This window comes from Mercenaria mercenaria, chromosome 15 (assembly GCF_021730395.1).
Source record: "Mercenaria mercenaria strain notata chromosome 15, MADL_Memer_1, whole genome shotgun sequence".
NCBI classification, from domain to species: Eukaryota; Metazoa; Mollusca; class Bivalvia; order Venerida; family Veneridae; genus Mercenaria; species Mercenaria mercenaria.
The window spans coordinates 37,653,582-37,675,255 of record NC_069375.1 but is presented as its reverse complement, the minus strand read 5'-3'; the positions used below and the strand labels follow the sequence as shown (position 1 = coordinate 37,675,255).

Genomic DNA, 21,674 nt, shown 5'->3' with positions numbered 1-21,674 from the left:
ATATCCTTACCTTGATCGTGTGTTTTCTTGTCAATGTACAAGATTGTGCCATATCAACCAAATAAAAGCACATTTAACTGATTTTTGTTAATGTTTTATGATCGTCTAATTATAATTTTACAAAAATTGTATTACACGATTCCCACCTCTTATAAACATCCCTCTCCCCGCCGCCACTTTTTACAAAAGGAAAAAAATGTTATTTTAAGTCTTGAGTGAAAAGCACATTCTCCGATCAGCCCCAGTGTCTATTTTTGAAATGATTTTGTAAAAAATGTTATTCTAGGTCGTAAGTGAAAAACATTCCTAAATCAGCCCTTGTGTCTTATTTTCAGAATCACCATGTAACGGCCAGGTTTATACGTAAATGATTCTGACAAACATTGAGGCAGATGTGTGTTAATCGTTTATATATATATATATATATATATAAGTGAGATATTAAAGAAAAAACACCAACGAAATGCCTTTCAAACACACTGGATCCCGGAAGGATACAAGAATATAAAGATAAAATTATAGAGTATGAGAAAAAATATATGTTAAAACAGTGTCAAAAGTTTAATTATAAACCCGAGCGCTTTCGGCTTTTTAAAAAAGCCTTTTTCAAGGGTAGCATAAATCAAAACAACACAGCAACGGCGTAAATACCGCCTGTATAGTTCGATACATAAATGCTCAATGAACATATCGATCAACAGAATGAGTGATAAATAAAAATAGCGGTTTTATAAAAATAGAGCGTTTTTGATTGGTTCCCTGTATTTTTCCTGAGGATTTCGTTCATTGGTTTTGTGTTTAACGCCGTTTTCAACAGAGAAGGTAGCGGAAAAAGAAAATCTATGTTGTGGTCGATGTTAATTAAAAACTATGTCCGATTGCCTAAAGTGATTTAATATCTGCTAAAATGAACTACTAGTATCTGTGTTTTTAATCTTAGTGGGGAAAATAATGCCTCAGCAGGCTAATCTAGTCTCCCTTATTGATGCCTATAGGTTGTAAGGTATTGAGACGGCGGATCCAGTAGGTTTCTCTTTCCTTTCTTTGCTTATCCGTCCATCTGTCATTGAATTCAATGCAACATAGTAGGATATCCGTAAAGGTGTGACCCTCCATGTTAAAATGTTCAGCTACCGGCGACCGATTGAATTTGCGTGTTTTCCAGTCAGATCTGTGGAGATTCATTCGCTTTGCTAGCGTCTGTTTTGTTTCCCCGACATATTTTTTGTTGCACTTCCTGCATGTCATAAGGTATATGGCATTTTCTGTTTTGCAATTAGCCACTCCTTTAACTGCAGATTTGCTTCCATTGGAGGAAAGGAATGTACTGGTGCTTGGCATGGAAGTGCATGTTTGGCATCTTGGGGCACCACAAGGACCTGACTGGCCTGAACTGGTTGTGTCTGTAGCCGACTTGACTTTGGCCCGAACGAGAATGTCTCGCAGACTTTTAGGCCTTCTGTATGCGATGAGGGTTTCTCAGGGACCATACGACTGAGCCGCTGTGATGACTCAATTGTAGGCCAGTGTCTGTCTACAGTTGCACGTATGTTTGGCAGATTTGGATGGTACGTGACCACAAAAGGTGTGCGTTTGTTTGATTCAGTTGTTTTGTGTTTGTATTGTAGCAGTTCTTCCCTTGAGAATGCAAGTGCTTTTTCGGTAGCAGCGAGAACGCAGTCTGAGGAATAGCCTCTTTTTAGGAGGTGTTTTGATAGCTCCTCTGTTCTTTCTTGATACGTTTCTGTGTCTGAGCATATACGGCGGATTCGCAGTGCCTGACTATAGGGAATGTTTTGGCAACAGTGTTTAGGATGACAGCTTGTGGTGAGAAGATACTGGTGGGTGTCGGTAGGTTTTGAATACAGGTCAACAACAATTTTGTTATCTTTAAGCTTTGATACTGTGTCAAGAAACACGTGTCTTTCATTTGAAACCTCACTGGTAAACCTTATAGATGGGTGAAAGTTGTTTGCATGGTGAAGGAATGTTTGAAGAGATTCTCGGCCATGAGTCCATTGCATATCCACATGTCTATAAAGCGTAACCATAGATGCGGCTTCAATGTGACCGTCGAGAGTAATTGCCTCTCAAGACGGCCCATAAATATGTTTGCGTATGAAGGTGCCATTTTTGTTCCCATCGCTGTACCTTGAATTTGAAGGTAATGCTTGTCATTGAACACAAAATTGTTGCATTTAAGAACCAGCGTGAGCAATTCCACTAGTATTTCAGTAGGAGGGATCTTAACACTTCTGTTGTTCCATACTTCTTTGCATGCAGCAATACCGTCCTCATGCGGTATGTTTGTGTACAATGACGTGACATCCATTGAGACCAGTAAAGTGTCGATAGGTACCTGCTGGGAATCAATTTTTCTCAAATAGTCAGTGGTGTCTTGCACGTAGGACGGTAGGCTACTTACATGTGGTCTGAGATGCATATCAATGAATTCTGAGATTCGTTCTGTAGGGTGTCCATTGGCTGAAACGATAGGACGGCCAGGGTTTCCAGCTTTGTGAATTTTTGGAAGAAGATAAAACCTTCCTGCCTTGGGACTCGGAACCGACAAATATTCTAAATTTTCTTCACTAATGAAGCCCCCATCAAACAGTTTGTCGAGTGACCTGGAGACATCCGCAGCAAATTCTTCTGTCGGATCGTGTTCAAGTGGTTTGTAGAATCTGGTGTCACTAAGTTGGCGATCGGCCTCTGATAAATAGTGCTCTGTGTCCATAATTACTACTGCTGATCCTTTGTCGGCTGGCTTGATAATAATGTCAGTTCTTGTTCGCAGTGACTTAAGAGCCCGTTTTTCAGATTTAGTGAGGTTATCTTGACATTTCGACTTTGGTTCAAATTTTGATATATCACACAAAACCAATGAACGAAATCCTCAGGAAAAATACAGGGAACCAATCAAAAACGCTCTATTTTTATAAAACCGCAATTTTTATTTATCACTCATTCTGTTGATCGATATGTTCATTGAGCATTTATATATCGAACTATACAGGCGATATTTACGCCGTTGCTGTGTTGTTTTGATTTATGCTACCCTTGAAAAAGGCTTTTTTAAAAAGCCGAAAGCGCTCGGGTTTATAATTAAACTTTTGACACTGTTTGAACATATATTTTTTCTCATACTCTATATATATATATATATGTGTGTGTGTGTGTTCTGTTTGATTAATGTAAGTACGTGTACATTTCAAACATTTCCACTTGTCTGGAGGATAACTTGCGATGTATTGAAGGTAAGAAGTTGTAACTTTTTTCAATGATAGAGCTCATTGAGAGGAAGTGAAGTAACTAGGAACCCTAACTCTAGGTGGTCCCATTTTTTTCCCCTTTTTAGAAGTGCTCGTGTGTGAGCTATTGTGGTAAATAGTTATCTGTTGTCGTCCGTCGACATTTTCCTTTAAACAACATCTCCTAAAACACCTGGCCAGTTTTGATGAAATTTCACAGGGGTGGTCCTTGGATTTTCTTTAAAAAAATTGCAAAGAATTGAATTCCGTTCAGAACCCTGGTTGCCATGACAGCCGAAAGAAAAAACTTTAAAAATCGTTTTGTCCAAAACCACAGGGCCTATGGTTTTGATATCTTGCATGTTGCATCATCAAGTGGTCCTCTACCAAGCATGTTTAAATTATCCCCCTAGGGTCAAATATCGCCCCGCCCTGTGGGTTACGTGGTTATATAGACTTGTATATGGAAAAACTTTGAAAATCTTCTTGTCCAAATCCACAAGGCCTAGGGCTATGATATTTGATATGTAGTCTACCAAGAATGTTCAAATTATCCCTCCCTAGGGTCAGATATGGTTCCACCCTGGTGTCCTGTGGTCTATGTAAACTTACACTTCTATGTAAAAACTTTGAAAATATTTTTGCCCAAAAGCACAGGACATACGGCTTTAATATTTGGTATGTAGCATCATCTACTAGTCCTCTACCAGGATTATTTAAATTATCCCTTTAGGGTCAAATATGGCTCCACCCTGGTAATCATATGGTTTATGTAGACTTATTTACGGAAAACATTTGAAAGTCTCGTCCAAAACCACACGGCCTAGAGCTTTGATATTTGGTACGTACCATCGTATAGCTGTCCTTTACCAAGATTGTACAAATTATACCCCTTTGGTTAAAACTAGCCCGAGGGGGATATGGTTTGAATAGACTTGTATAGGAAACTTTTTTAAAAAATCATACCTCAAACTGTATTGTTCTAAGAGCATGGTAAAGTTCAAGAAAGCACTTTCAGTACTTTTGAAGTTATTGGCAATATAACAAATGGTGTGTTAGCTACTTTGACAAATTGTTCAGTATAGTTCTAAAACTGGTTTTAACCAATTTTAAAGTAATAATCCATTAACACAGAAGAAAAACTAACTTTTTTACGCATATTTCGGTGATGGTGATGAAGGCAATGAGATACTGCCGAAATATACGGTAAAAAAGTTAGTTTTTCTTCTGTGTTAATGGATTATTACTCTAAAATTGACAATCCAGAAGAAGAGGTCAACATTCATAGTTGTATGGTTTTAACCAGTCTGGAAATGATATTTGAATTTTTAACACGTGGCATATATACATGAGTATAGGATTTACAACTTCCTCCAAAAAACACGCCATTTGTTATATTGCCAATAACTTCAAAAGTACTGAGTGCTTTCTTGAAATTTATCATGCTCTTAGAACAATATAGTCTGAGGTAAGATTTTTACGTAGGATTTTATCATAACTGGGTGAACACCATTTCAGTGCACACAATGGATTATCACATAATGGATTATCCTAAGGGCCTGGTTAAAACCTATAGTGCAAGTGAACTAATGAAATATAGATCAATACCCAGACAATGGATTTTACCTGACCAACAGTTATTGGCAAGATTAAAAGGTCTGGGGATATTAAACTTTAGAAGTTACCGATCAGGAGCTGCAATACACACAAGTCACAAAATACAAAGGAAACAATATGGTGTAAATGTGTCAAATCTTGTATATCCAAAACGATCAAACACACTCAGTAACTATACAGAGAATGTCACCTGTCTAACATTGAACTGTCATTCAGTAGTCAAAAAGGATGTGCTAGTCGGACAATTGCTTCGTGACGAGAACATTGACTTTGCACTTTTGACGGAAACCTGGTATTCCGATGAAAAACAATCCCAATTCGAAACATCAGATTTAAATCAAGATGGTTATAGACTCAGTGTTGCGAATCGTAGAAACAAAACGGGTGGCGGTATTGCTCTGACTTGTAAAAGTAGTGTTTAAATGCGCAAAATTGTATCTGGCACCACCGAAAGTTTCGAGTACGGAGTATGGCAAATGGTCTTTAAAAACATTACCATTAATTGTGTAGGCATTTATAGACCCCCAGCTTTGGCGACACCTACGCAATTTGTGAAAGACTTTTTCGAATTTCTTGAAGACGTTATTTCCAAGTACCCCAATCTCATGATCATGGGAGATTTCAATCTACATATACATGACGACACCAACACTATTTCTGAATTCAACAGTTGTTTATGTGCTATGGGGTTGCAACAACATGTACATTTCCCAACACAAGTGTTCGGTCAGAGTCTTGATCTTGTGATCACAGAGGTCGCAAATGGTGTTGAACTTATCTCATGTGAACCCGGTCCTTTCTTATCCGACCATCGTGTAGTAAAAGTCATTACAAAAGTGAAAAAGGAAAACATCATCAGCAAGTCTATTACTTACCGGAACTTTAATGACATAAATGACTCAGATTTTGCTAGTGACCTTGCTGATTTGAAAATTGAAAGTGATTCAATTGAGACATATGTTGACATTTTCCAAGATGAAATGAAAAATACAAGCACGCTCCTTTAAAAGAGAAAACTATTATTTGTCGAAATCCGAAACCGTGGTTTAATGAGGATATCCGCCACTTAAAACAAATTCTGCGCAAATCCGAACGTTTGTGGAGGAGGTACCAAAATCCACAGGACTATGAAATTTTCAAGACTGCTCTTAATAAATATCACCATGAACTGAAACTAGAAAAACAGAGAACTCTTAGCCAAAAAGTGCTCGAATACAAAGGTGATTCCAAAAAACTTTACAAATTTGTGACAGATCTCACCGGCGGCAAGTCGGAGAATCCAATGCCTGTTGTTGAAAATGAAAATACGCTAGCTGACAAATTTGCAGACTTTTTCATGGAAAAGATTCAGAAAATACGGGACAGCTTAAAAGATTTTGAAAACTATAAACCATCAATGAGAAATGTGCCGGAATTTGGAAAATTTGATGAACTTAGTGAGGATGAAGTTAGAAAACTCATTAACCAGTTACAAACAAAGTCGTGTGAAATTGATGTTATTCCAACAAAAGTGTTGAAGTCATATTTAAACGAGCTCCTCCCAATTATAACTAGACTAGTGAATCTTTCATTGACTCAAGGAGTCTTCCCAGTGCAGTGGAAACAGGCAATAGAGAAAGCAGCACTGTATTTACTTAATAAACATGTAAATGAACATAATCTCCTTCCAAAAAATCAGTCCGCATACAGGCAACATCATTCGTGCGAATCGGCTTTATTGAGACTTATCAATGACATCTTGGACGCTATGGAACATCAAGAAGTGACTGCATTGATAGCATTAGACCTTAGTGCAGCTTTTGATACGGTAGATCACGATATTCTTTTGGACGTTTTGAAATGTCAGTATGGTGTCTCTGGTGTTGCATTGGACTGGTTGAATTCATATCTGAGGCCACGGAGCTGCCGCGTGAGTGTGAATCAAACAGTGTCATCAGCACGTGAGCTTACGTGTAGTGTCCCCCAGGGAAGCTGTTTAGGGCCGTGGCTCTATCTCACGTACGCAGGAACGATTTTTGACATTGTTCCCCCGTCCATTTCCGTCTTTGGCTTTGCCGACGACCACACCGCAAGCACACGTTTTAAGCCCGAACCATCCATCGAGGCTAAATCCATTGGTGAACTAGAGGAGTTTGCTACAGATTCAAATGAGTGGATGAACAGTAACAAACTAAAAATGAATTCCTCAAAAACTGAACATATTGCCTTTGGAAGTGCCCCTCAGTTGAATAAGTTAAACATTCACGAGATAGATATTTGTGGTGATAAAATCAAGAGACAGAGTAACATCAGATATTTGGGGGCCTATTGGGACGAAACTTTAACTTTCAAAGAGCATATAAAAATAAAGTGTAGAACGGCAATGTTGAATTTTTTCCGAATCAAAAACATTCGCAAATATTTGACTCAGGATGCAACTGAAACCTTAGTGCTATCGCTGGTTATTTCGCATTTAGACTACTGTAATGTTATTTTATACGGTATTTCTGATTGTGACATCGCAAAACTTCAACGCATTCAAAATATGTGTGCGAAGTTAGTTCTGAATCGTAGAAGAAGAGACAGTTCTAAGCAGGCACTCTACGATTTGCACTGGCTGCCGATCAAAACCAGAATAAACTTTAAGATCTTGACGTACATGTTCAATTGCCATGTTGGAAATGCGCCTGCATATTTGATTGAACTCTTAACACCGAAAATCCCCCAGCGCTCCCTCAGATCCTCGGAGTCATCAGTTGACTGTTACATCGTCCCTTTCAACAAGCGAAAAACTTTTAGTGATAGAAGCTTTAGTACTATAGGGCCAAAGTTGTGGAACAATTTGCCGTTGAACATCAGACAAAGTTCTTCAATTGACTGCTTTAGGAAAAGGTTGAAAACGCATTTCTTCAGAGACTACTTTGCATTATTCTAAGTTTTGACTGAGTTTTAAACAATGATGCTGGTGACAGTGATAGAAATTTAATGTTTGTCTGTGATAATTGTATGTTAGTAATATTTTAAAATATAGTATTATCATTGACTTTAAATTAATAATTGCTATTTTTGATTCGTTTTAATTAATCTTATTTAAAATATTTTATATTTAATATTTTATTTCAACTTGTATTGTAAAACGCCATTGAATATGTTTTAAATGTAGAAATAGGCTTTTAAGCAAATAAACCAGTTTCAGTTTCAGTTTCAGTTTTTCAGTTTCAAAACAAAACAAAGAATCTATGAGCTGTATCAATATACAAATGAAACAATTTTGATCAAATAAGAGTCAACTGGTTAACTTAAATGGACGACTATCGACATTCATAAGATAAGTATCATTGTGTGGAAGAGTAACTTGTATATACTTGTTGTATGAGCTTTACTGTTATTTACAATTTGAAAGTGTTCATATAAATTACGAATGTTACGGTCCAGCAGAAAGTTTCTGTGTGTAGTTTTCGTCCACTTCCTCGTATATACTATTACAATGAGTTGTGTCCTTTTCTGTGTACTCTGGTAAAGAAGAAGAGGTGTATGGAGACGGTCCGTCACTGTATATCAGTCCACTTTTACCACACACAGGTGTTAGGTATTCAGTATATTCCGGCAGCACACGCTCATAATATGATTGTTTGTCATCACTTTCTCTCCTGAACACGTCTTCGCTCTTGATCGCTCCTGAGAAGATTCGACAAGATTCTATGGAAGTGTATGTAGCTCTCGAAGTTGTTGTCACCATGTTGTTCCTTCTATACTCTCTTCTAATTGTGGTAGAAGTTCTCTCCCTCATATCAGTGACAGAGTCATTAATATTCAACTTGTGTCTGTAAAATATAAAAAGTGTTCGCAGTTGAATATTTGATTCTATAAGATGATTTTTCTTATTCACAACACAATATTTCGGAGTATTTGTTATTTATAGATTTTTCGAAATAATACTTTGATCCCTTTTTAAAATCATCAATGACATATTTACAAAATATAAATAATTTATACATGGAAAATGTCACAATATTTCACCCGGTATATCTTTTTATTTAATGATATCATGACCTTCCTTGAAATAAGTGGATTTGTATGTTTCAATGCAAGATGGAAATATCTCACGCCGCACGAACACCGCATGTAATAATTTCGGTATTACCTTAGCCTCGAATGAAATGGTAGGAAACTGGAACTTTCGTGTAAACGTTCTTGTAACACAAAAACATTTTCTTTTAATTTCATGTCTGGTTTTAATTAAATTTTATCCTTTTACCGTTACAACGTCGCGCACAATTTTATACGCATAGCATGATGATTTAATTATAATATAGATTATACTTATCTGTATTTATATCACATTCATATGAAGATGCGCATAATTTTTTAATCGTGAAAGAATTTATTCTTATCAGTATCATTTTGATAACATTGTCCGATTAATTATAATTCACGTTTTCTGCGTTCAAATGTGGTTCCGTATATGTAAAATTATACATAATTATTTTTGCAAATGTAAACTGAAAACATGTATACAATTCTGACAACTTACCTGAACTTCTTGTAGTGGATAATAACAACCGCAGTAAGAGCCACAACGAGAGCTACTGTTGAAATTCCGATTGCTATAAATACAATGCTCCTATCTGCAATAAATAGAACCACAATGAGAGCTTCTGTTGAAATTCCGATAGCTTTAAATACAATGTTCCTATCTGCAATAAATAGAACCACAATGAGAGCTACTGTTGAAATTCCGATAGCTTTAAATACAATGTTCCTATCTGCAATAAACAGAACCACAATGAGAGCTTCTGTTGAAATTCCGATAGCTATAAATACAATGCTCCTATCTGCAATACATAGAACCACAACGAGAGCTTCTGTTGAAATTCCGATAGCTATAAATACAATGCTCCTATCTGCAATACATAGAACCACAACGAGAGCTTCTGTTGAAATTCCGTTTGCTATAATACAATGCTCCTTTCTGCAATAAATAGAACCACAACGAGAGCTACTGTTGAAATTCCGTTTGCTTAAATTACAATGCTCCTATCTGCAATAAATAGAACCACAACGGAGTTTACTGTTGAAATTCCGGTTAGCTATAATACAATGCTCCTTCTGCAATAAATAGAAACAAATGAGAGCTTCTGTTGAATTTCCGATAAAACCACAATGAAAGCTTCTGTCGTTAAAATTTTCCGATTGCTATAAATACAAGGTTCCTATCTGCAATAAATAGATCAAATTTAAAAAACATTTTGTTGAAATTCGAGGCTTTAAATACAATTTTCAGTCTGCAATAAACAGAACCACAGTGAGTGCTTCTGTTTTTTTGGAATAAAATTCCGTTTGCTATAAAGACAATGCTCCTATCTGCAATAAGAGAAAACAAAACGAGAGCTCGGTGAAATTCGATACTTTTAAATACAATTTTCCTGTCTGCAATAAACAGAGGCAAAGTAGAGTTACTGTTGAAATTCCCATACTTAGAAACACTAGGTTTCTGTTGGAAATGAACATTAAACTTTATGGGTTTTTTCCTACAAGCTTCTTTATTCAGTATCAAGTTTCAGGTGCGGAAAACAGGGAAAAACCAAATGACTTTCCAAACAGTCGGTTCCCGTACTGGTTTTTGTATGGACTTTCATTTGCTGCATCTATAAAAAAACTTATTTCGGCAACTTTTAAAGACTTTTATCTATTTCATATCCAGAAAATGCCCCTACATTTTGAAATTCTAGAAATAATCTCGTCCATTTTCTAATTACTATACTTAATATTTTATGTTATTACACATTTATATAATACTCATGGAAAATAATATCTAAATCATTTTACACCACTAATGGCATTGAATAAGTTAGGCTCCTAAATATCTACCACGAAAGCAGAAATAGCCTAGCAGCGTTTCCTGTAAACACTTACCAAAATCAAAATGATCATTATCACGGTTTTCATGAGTTTTTATCGTAGAAATTGTATTTTACGTCTGTTCCTGACTTTCGTGATCATCTCTGAAATAAAAAAAAATAAAATATCTTGTTTATTCCAACTGCTTTGATTTTTGTGGCAACAACAAGGTTTGGCTTAAAATTTTTTTCCATTTTTAAAATTTTCTGAAAATGATAAAGTTAAGTTCACCAAAAATTCCCCATTCTTTCAGTCATTGCAAAATCGGTTTAAAAATTTCCCGTCCTCGGCCCCCTGGATAGGTGAATTGGGCAAGCCCATTACAGAAAGGAAAGGGGAAAAACAATTTGAATTTTTGTCGTTTCATGCGGTAATAAGGTGTATTTTCTAGGCAACGTCTGCAAAATAAACAAAATGCTTTTTGTTGGGGGGTTTTAAAAAAATGAAGGTAGGGGAAAAAAATCTGTAATAACAAAAACCATTTTGGTTTTGTTATATAACAACAAAGGTTATTTATGATATGTGTTATGCTTTTATTTGTTGAAAAGATCAAAGGAAAATTGCGCCCAAAGTGACGATGTAATTACAGTCACCGGTACAAAACCCGTGCTTTGAAAAATTTCCCCTTGTCTTGTTTTTCTTTTTCCCTGTACATTGTGTGTCTGATAAACCCTATTGTGCTAGTTGTTGCCCTTTGGGGCATGGTAAAAAAAATATTTGCCCTGGTTTGTTTGATCTTTCCCCTTCTCAAAAAAAATTAACCCCATTGCTAAATACGTGCCAACGGACAGCAATGTTAAAGACAAAGAAATATACTTGTTAACATAATATCGGAGTATGAATTTTAACCCATGCTATAGAACTGTATTGCTATTTAATGGCAGGAAACCCAAACGTCAAAACAAGGTGGAATTTTTCCAATTTCGTCTTAGGCCTGTTTTTTTTTTTAACTTTGCACATATATAGTTTGAATTTCTATTGATCGATTCCGTTCGAGATCGAGACTTCATCCGATTACAAAACTAACTGGAAACTTTCCAGAAAAAATGCCGGATAGAAAACTTCAGAAGGAAAATATGTTTTAGAATATTAAAAATTGACTGGAAGTATGATACGATCAAGGGAAACCCCGGCATGTTTATTTTGCGCGGCTGCGTCTAAAAAAGAAAAAGCTGGCCATTCTTACAGCAAAAAAACCTAACGCCCAACTGACTTTGAAAACAAAAAATTCATCTAAAATTCAAACAATTTTACTACATATCCGTCCAGGCAAAAACCGTTTTACACGCGAGTCTTGCTCCAAATGAAAAAACTGCGACGTCAGCGGTTACGTCAACCACTTACTTGACGTCAAATAATTCACTGGTATGATTCTGTTTTTTACTGGGCGTAGTTCAAAAAAAACTAATCGCATAAATAAGTTCTTCAGTGCACCTTGCGGGGGTGTAAAAAATTAAAGGTAAAAGAGTAAATATTGTTTACGAAGCTAATATAACAAATGTTGTAAGGCTATAGTTTATTCAAAATGCCAGTTTTGCAGAGGTAATTTTTTTTTTAAATTATATGAATTTGTAAAATGCCAGCTAATATTTTATTAATCCAGGCTTGTTCTAAAATGTGAAGATACGTTTTGTTAGTAGCTTTCCTGTAAGTGATAGAATATTATTTAAGTCGATGCTTTTTTGCAATACTAGAGGTTAATATGATATTGTTTAAAAACACTGTTTTGTGTAGATCAATTTTCTTTATTCAGGAAAAGTAATTTGAACCTGCGGTATTTTAGCTTGTTCTTATAGCATGAAGATATAATTTTAATTACATCTATATGGTACAGTTTAGCAATTATCTATTATTATATTTACAATGTTAAAAATGTCAGGCTTTAACCGTCCGACAAAAATATTGTTATATTAAAAATGATTGCCTTCCCGGTTAAAATGTAATTTGAAATGAAGGTCCGGCCAAGGTGAAGTGGTTTGTTAAAAAGAAAGGGGACAACAAAATTGCTTTATTTGACGCTTATTAGGCATTTAGGGGGTTGTGAGGTACAGATGATATTTGTTCACCAATTATACCCTCGAATGTTTATAGCTTGTCAGGTTTGATGAGTTAGTCCACATTTACTGTGAATTAACATTTTTGGGCCCAAAGGGATCTGAATAAAAAAAACCTGATTTTTTTTTTTTAATTTACATTTTTCATATAATTAAAATGGTTTTAAACTTTTAAAAAAAAAAAAATCTATCAAATCTCAGATAATTTTACTTTTATGGCGTAAATTTCTTCTTTAAAAAGGCATGCACACGAAAAAAATCTTGGGACTAGTTACCTTGATTACTTTTGTTTAAATAAACTTTTTCCCGTTGAGTCACGTTATTTAAGCAAAAATTGTATATATTAATATACAGTTACGCTTGTTTTTTAATTTGATAGTAATTAAAGAGAATCCTGCGACATGGTATACCAGAACCTTACATATAACATCGTTCCTTTTGTTGTAAAGATTCACTTAGTGGTGGTATCTTTTATTTACACTGTCATGTAAATTGTGAACAAGGTGGGGATTCTGGATGGGGTTTTGTGTAAATTGAACCGATTTAATCATTAGCCTGCTGGCGGCAAGTGATTCTGCCTTTGCGGGCAGTGCAGACCAAGATCAGCCTACACATCCGTGCAGTCTGATCATGGTCTGCACTATTTCCCATTCGTCAGTGTCTTTTTGGTTTTGCACTCTTTTAACGTTAAGGTATTTTCCAAAATAAAAAGTGGCCCATTTAAATAAATTTAGGGGGAAGGGTAAACTTCATGTGGGTTTTTCCCCTGACCGTTCTAAAGTCGGCCCCCCAGGTGTTACTTTATTTATTTTTTTTTGTACAAAATCGTTTTTAAATTGTCTATAGTTTCGAAAATCCGTTTTAAACAGATGTCTTTGATTTGAATAAACAAATGGGTTTTAATAAATATAATTTTATTTTTTTAAATTTCATATGCGCTAATAAAAAAGAGCCAGGCGTTGAAAATAGACTTTATGACATTGCTACAGCCCTTGCTTTATTAAAAAATGATGTCTGATTATCTAAACTGAATGTGAAATATCACATTTTAAGGAAAATATGAAAAAAAAATTTTTTAACTACAAACAATGTACTTTTTCTACTAAGATGTAGTTGTTGCAAAAAAATTTGAAAAATAGCCCACAACGAAAACTTCCAACACACCCTGGGGATTGTCTAAAGAATCCCACATGTAATTAGTGCTGGGTCCGCTGTGAGGACTGGAACTCCATTAACCCAGGGGTGGGAAAAACTTATTTTTTCACAATATAATAAAAATTTCTCAGTTCCGTCATTGTTTTAGAAAAATTAAGTTGGGTGCCCCATTTTTCTCAAATTTTTGCAAACTGCCGGGCGATATTTTGGAAGGTAAATGAGTGAAGAAATTTGGGCCCTTTGTATAGCAAATGGAAAAATAGTCTTGAATTTTTTAATGTTTTTTGCCGAGAATTGTATCGGAATGACTAACATTTTCTTAAGCTGACAGTTTTATGAAGTCTGTGCACTAGAATAATATAAAAAAAAAAATTCGAAAAACTTATTTAGGACAATAATTTATGCTATCACCAGAGAAAACCCGCAGCGGGGACTTTGTATAAAAAAGCTTAGTCCCCTCTTAATTCGTGTCAAAAGCTCGAGACAGTTTAAAATTTCCCCTTTCAATAAAATGATTATTTGACACTAAAGGAAAATGGGTTAAATGAAATTTTATTAGTAATACATGTTGTTTTGCCCTGTAAAAAAAAAAAAAAAAAAAAAAAAAAAAAAAAAAAAGAAAAAAACACACACACACACAGAGGCAAAATTCCACCAATATTCCACGAAATGCCATAATGTTTCTTACACAGGAAGAGCGGTGGTCAAGCGTTTTTTTCATTTTTTCATTATTGTTTATGGATTTTTCGCTTGTGAACGGCTTTCATCGTTTTGGGAACGTATCAAAACAAAGTTCAAAATGGCTTTACAGTTTTAGTATTCCGTATGGGGAAAAAATGTATTTGGCGGTTTTAAAAGGGTAAAAAAATGCAAATCGTTGATTGAAAGAGAAAAAATATGTATAGAACAATTCTACAATATGTTCCTATAAACAACAGTATTTGGGGTAATTTAACCTACCCGGACAACTTTCAAATTACAAGCTGTTTTTTCCATTTGGGTTCCCATACAAACAGTACCGATGATTGGGGGGTGGGCTGTCACACGGCGTGTTCGGTTTTTTTGTACCGATCCCCGGACAATGAGCATTCTGCCATGACGTCCGCCTGACCAGTCCCTTTACCCAAAACAAAAAGACAATCATCGTAAACACTTTTGAAGTTTTTTTAACGTGTAAGGAAGTAAAGTTCTTGAAAGTCTTGTTATTTTGCAAAAACCCCTGTGCGCCTTCAGGGTAAAACTTAATGGTACGTAAAAGCGTTTAAATTTAATTTTTGATTACCCTCGATAGATCTGTTTATACCCGCTACTAAAGACTCACTTAGCTGACACACTTCTAAATTTTCCCGTTTTTTTTTTATTTTTAGCGTGATATACTGGTCTAAAGTAAAAATTTTAGACTTTTAAATTTAAAATTTTTAATAAACATTGCGGTTCAACTGCTTCAGTTGGATTAAAACGCCAATATTATAAACACTGACCCCGGGTGAATTTCACAAAAAATCCCCTTGTTCCCTGGTAAGCAAATGCACTCTAATTTGTCTTCCGTGATAAATCGCGCCATTTTACATAAATTGTTTTTACGAAAACTGGCGGCACCCTAATATACTACCGGCCAACCATCCCGCAGGTGCAGTGAAATTTGTACTCCCCATTTGGGGCACCTTTCCCTTACATGGGACGACAAACACTTATCGTTCCGCAGAAACGACGACAAATAAAAATTTTTTTATTGGGGTTTAAATTTTTGAATATGATTTAAAAATTTTTTTTTACATATCTATTATGTTTATTCAATTTGAATTTTGCAACCTAACTCTTAGAACTTGAATGGGGTTAAATACTCGGGTTTTCCCAGAGCTTCAACAGAATGATAGAGCTTGAAATATCAGAAGTTTAGGAAAATAAAACATTCCAAACTCCGTTTCCTTGACGTTAAACATTTTAAATTTTCCCCGGAAAGGCGATAAATTTTTCCCTATATCGAAAACATGTTTCCCTTTCAGTTAAATGAGGAAATAAGGGGCGCATTTAAATAAAACGTTTTAAGAACGTTCCCCTTAAAACAAGTTTGGCTCGTGTTTATTTTTGTTTTTACTAAAAAGGATCATACACGTAAAATTATGACAAGTTTAAAACAACACAAAGATTACAACAAATTTTGTAAACGAAACATGTATTTTGCATTGAAATAGTGGTCATTGGCAAAAATCACCGCTGTCGTATGAATTGTCAAGCCATTCTTTCCCTACTCTCCTGGAAAACCCTTTCTTCCATTGGGTTCAGAATGCTCGTTATCACTCTTCCCCCCGATTTATTCCACATAATCAAAAAGCAAAGTGTAAGTTTTTTGCAAAAGGTAAAACACAAATGTTGGACAACGACATATTTTAACTGTAAGGGCATGTTAAAACCAATTATTGTAATCAACGTCCTTTTGGGTTTCATTGGCCAAATAAAGGGTATCGTTCAAGATTCCCAAAATTTCCTTTAAGTTTTGGGAAGAATAATTGGATACCCCTTTTTTCATGCAGTGACGGATGTTTGTTCATTGATACAGATGTTGTGTAGAAGGACATGTTTTCAAGACGTTTGACCGTTTGTCTGATGTGCCATGGCGACGGGGGAGCAATCCCATGGTTCCCGGGGAATACGTTCCGGGACGCAGAGTCTGAAAAACGTCAAGCAAACGCTTTGTAACAGCCCCATATTGGTTAACATTATATATCACTTAACATCTGTTATATTGATATAATGGAACGTAGTTATTTTTTAAATTTCTCCCTTTTTTGAAATTTTTTTTTCTACAGAAATTTTCTTTTCCCTTTGACCTTTTTTTCGTTTCCCTACTGCTTTTGCGCGCTTGATATAAATCGCCTCTCCCCGGCTGTATTTTAAAATGGTTTTAAAACTTATGCTACAAACAGCTGTGACTTTGACCCCACTTTCTTTGTCGGATCCAGAGGGGATGGGTACAGAAAAATTCCTTCGTTGTCCTTGTATGGCCGTGAACACAGTTGACTTTGCTTGCTGTTTCGTTTAGGAAATATCCAAAAGGACATGGTTCTAAATACAAGGGGAAGCGACTTTCTTCATAGAGGTCATAAAAATACACTGGGAAAAAAAATTAACGCCATCCGCTAAAAATACACGAAAAATTTTTAGGTAATACTTTTTTTTTTAGATTTTGACATTTTTAATCAAATTAAGGGTTTATAAATTATTTCTGTATTAATTTTTTCAGATTTTGCATTTGTAAAACCAAAATTAAAATGTTTTTTTTTACATATTTCTTTAAAACTTTCCTAGACTTTTAAAAAGTGAAACCCAGTAGCAACTTACACACTTTTAATGTGCAGTTTGTCCGGGGGACATTTACGTCCCCGTTCGGAGTCTGAAATGAGTTTTTTAGGTCAAAACCCCGCACATCAAATGTTCGTTGGTCTGTTTGCATGCAGGGGTTTTTAAAAAATTTTTACGAAAACCTGATTTAAAAATCGCCTCCGGAGTGAGTATTGTTTCCCTTTAATTCCCCCTGACAATAGGAACTCTAAAACGAGAAAATGTGTGGGGGTTGGTGTTTCTGCATGGCGTGCACGTGTTCACCTACAAAAATATACATGTTGTTTTTAAAAAAGAAAATGCATTAAAAAAAGATAGACAAATCATGTACATCTAAATTTTACTAAAAAAAATATTCTTTGCTTCAGTGAAACCGCCCAAAAAATCATGTATTTTTTTTTCAAAAGGAATGTCAAACCGGTGTTCCGAGGGGTCTACTTTCCAGATTTTTTTTATTCAAGAATAAGCTGAAATATGAGATTTTTTTTCTTGACGTGAAGCAATGTTTTTTTTTTCATTTCATGCGTTATAATGGTAATTAGGGAAAACAAATATGTGTGTAGTTTAAAATCATGTATGCGAAAAAAATTTCTTGTAGAAAGAATTTGGTAATCAAGCATTATTTCTTTTCTTTTTAGGACATAAAAGAAAAAAACTAAATACTTTGAATCATGATAACATAATATTTTCCGCATTAGGTGCGGTTATACTAGATTTATTGATATTTCATTGAAATTATCAAAATGATCTGCTTATTATTTTTTATTTTAATCCACTGAAACCTGCAAAAGCTTGTGATAATTTTCAAGAATTGCCGAGGAGAGTCATTTTGTTTCTTATCCTTATCTTGAAGCTAACTGCTTATGGCGGCATGATATTACCATGCCTTTACATATTACCATGTCTATTATGCTGTAACATTAAACATTAATACGACGTTCATTCAAGTCCGATGTATCGCAAAACGCATTTGATATATTTTAAAATATGTATATATATCTAAAATCTACTGAAGATCTACCTGCAGTGTTATTTCGTGGGCGTTGATGTCCACTTTTATATTCCAACGAAAGCGATCTTTTCTTTCGATCTTGAATCGGTCCACATATAACTTTGACATCTTCTGCTTCGCAAGTTTTTCCGGGTGGACAAATGATCTCGAAATACGGATTGAGATCAGATTCTAAAATATCTTTAAATTGTTTTTCAATTTGGGCCATAGTTGCATCTGATCCACATTCTCCGCTGAAGTAGTATAGCTTAGCCGGCAGATGCAACGATTTGGGATTTCTTGGCTCTAGATATGGTCAACGAAAACAAAGATGTCACAAGGCATATAGTAAATATAAATACTGAAAATACAAATATATTCATTCAACATGAACATTTCAATAATTTTAACATCTTATCTATGTTGATTGTTATACCATTGTCAAAGAAATATTTATATTGGTGATTTACTAGTGCTGGTCGTTAGTTTGTGTTACCTATACAGTCCGGTACATTTGTAAACGGGGTCCAATCTCCATCGTCTGTACAGAAGAATACGCCTTGAAAGTTCGAACCAATGACCGGTATATCAAATTCTTCGTTACACATCATTGTATACATAGGACGCGTTAGTATCGTGTCATAAACAAGTGCTCCATTGATTGGTGGATCTAGGTCAGGACAGGCGATTTCTAAAATAAAACTTCTCATGGTACTAATAAAGTAAAAGTATTAATGTATGGTATATCAAATTTCTTAATTAAAAACTATTTTATTCAAAGGTGTTCTTGTATCTATCATAGATTAGTTCTATTTATTAGTGGATCCAGATCAGGACATAATTTTCCTAACCAATCTAGTGTGATATAACCTGCACGAAATTTTACAGCTGTTAAAGACCTGTATTTTTGTTCAAAATAACAGTCATGCTTATTCCAAATTTACACCTGTAGATTTTATATAACAACATTTATTTTACAGCTGTAGATTTCAATTTACAGCTGTCAAACAACTGTAAAACAGTCCGAAATATGCAAATGAGCTGTAGCTCATTCTGTAAAAAAAGTTACAGCTGTAAAAATGAAAAAAGATACAGCTGTAAAAATGCCCAAAAGTTACAGCTGTAGAAATATTATAGGTGTTGAAAAAGAGGGCATTATTTTAAGGGACGAAAGTAGAGGTGCAAAAAGTTTTAGGATGAATCGCAATTCTCTAGATAAGGTAGCAGTTACTATGAAAATGGCAAAATAAATGATCTAGTACGTAAAGTATATGTGGTATGATTACAGTAAAGCAACAGCAAAATTCAAAAATAGGATACAAAGTAGAACATATGCAGATCTTGTTTATAAAACTTTCTTTGTCAGTCATGAAAACATATGACAATCTTGTAATTATTTCTTTTAAACTTATCGGCTTCAAGTACAGAGTAAATAGTTAATGTATGCACTTATACGTGTCCTTTTACAATTATAATAGATAATTAAACATCTGTACTTACTCTATACCGCTTTAAATTCCAAAATTTTACAATGTGATGTCTGTGTGAATTTCAGTTATACCCCGCCAAAATGCATTAAAGATGGCTGACATTATACTCACGTTTCCCTCCAAAAATGTTACAGCTGTAATTTTGAGACATGACCATTTTACAGCTGTAACTTTCAACAGTAAAATTTTTACAGCTGTAAATTGAGACCTTCATATTTTACACCTGAAAATTTCAACTGTATTTCTGACCATTTTTCCACTTACAGGTCTTTTACAGTTGTAATTTCAAAATACAGGTCTTTTACAGACGTTTTACAGCTGTAAAACAGGTCCTATTTTCGTACAGGAATGTATATGTCACAGACAAACTGCAAATATCTCACGAGCAAAACAGGACTTCACTAATTTCAACTTAACTTCTAACTGCCCTACATATGTTTGGCAATGTCTATCATAATTCGAACAACTTCTTATACTCGTACCATTTATGTTGTTAAAACATATTAAATTTTCAACAAAATCAAACAGTGCAAAGACGTCATTTCCATCATTTTGCGACATCTACCTATATTTTAACAAGAGCTCCGCCAAGCGGGACAATATACGCCCAGGGTTGTATTAGAGGAGGATTGGAGCAAAATTTAAAGAACTTATATGATGAAGCCCAAAGGACATGAAGAACAAAGGGAAGAAAATAAAAAAAATCTATGTCGACAGAAAAAAAAATATAAGTCCACAAAAAGTCCTTACAATGTATAGATATGTCAAAATACACCTAAAATTGGAGTTAAAATCCATGTTTACCACAGAAAAGTGGTCTCGGTTTTTCTCTATGACCAATAATAAAAAAGTTACAAAATAAGCTTATTAATAGTAACATAAAAGGGAAGTAATTCAATAAAAAATTATTGTAATGGAACAAAAAAGGGATCTGCCAAATAAAACAAAATCACAGCTATGCAGTGCAATATACACACGAAAATAAAAGTCATATGACCTGTGACCCCTGAGTATGACCTTGACCTTGAAGCGAGCTATCCGAAACATGCGCTCTGCACGTCGTCTCAATGTTGTGAATATTTGTGCCAAGTTTCTTGAAAATCCTTCAAGCGGTTCAAGGGTTACAGAGCGGACACGAAACAAAGTCATATGACCTTAGACCCCTAAGTGTGACCTTGACCTTGAAGCAAGCCATCCGAAACATGCGCTCTGCACGTTGTCTTGGTGTGGTAAACATTTAAGCCAAGTGTCTTTGAAATCCTTCGAGGGGTTCAATAATTATCGAGCGGACACGAAATTGCTAACGGACGGACGGACGGACACCAGCGTCGTAACATAATACGCCCCTTCGGGCGTATAAAAAGTAAAAAAAATACAGATGGACATTTTATTATCATTTAATGACACATATTTTTGATAAGTATACAGCTGTGTAGATACTGAATTTTCATCAACACTCGAATATGCTCAAATATCAAACCAAATCTAAACTAGATCTAGCTCCCAGGAAATGACAAGATAAAGCAGTGATTATATTTTGTCATTATACTCCTGCTTTATAACAAAACTTGCTAGTTTGTTAATTTAAGACACTTATAGGTATACTGTAACTTTACACAAATGGGCTGAAGGCGTTATATGAGCATGAGTATGAACAACAAATTTTTCGAAATGTAGAAACTTTAATGATGTACTATTAGTAGGCCTACTATGAAATATATTGCCAAATTATCTTGGAGGCATTAAAAGTTCTTTAAGTGTACTTTTATTCTATATTAAAGAAAACATATTTAAGAAATAATATATCCCAAACAGTGACTTTTCGTTGAATACAATCATAGTTTGGAGTTTAGATGTGAAGGAATTATATCACGAGGGTGCAACCAGAGTGATA

The 21,674-nt window shown here is 34.9% G+C and overlaps 1 protein-coding gene and 1 long non-coding RNA gene across 2 annotated transcripts in view; both read right to left on the bottom strand.

Moving 5' to 3' along the window:
* LOC123551408 (sushi, von Willebrand factor type A, EGF and pentraxin domain-containing protein 1-like) overlaps nucleotides 1–21,674 on the bottom strand; it is an 85,248-nt gene that overhangs the window by 50,328 nt on the left and 13,246 nt on the right. The gene's annotated exons all lie outside the window — the stretch shown is intronic.
* LOC128549035 (uncharacterized) lies at nucleotides 8,080–10,836 on the bottom strand. Its single transcript, XR_008367431.1, has 3 exons — nucleotides 10,764–10,836; nucleotides 9,382–9,475; nucleotides 8,080–8,671 (listed from the first exon to the last, which is right to left on the bottom strand). It is a non-coding gene; the product is annotated as an uncharacterized LOC128549035 (long non-coding RNA).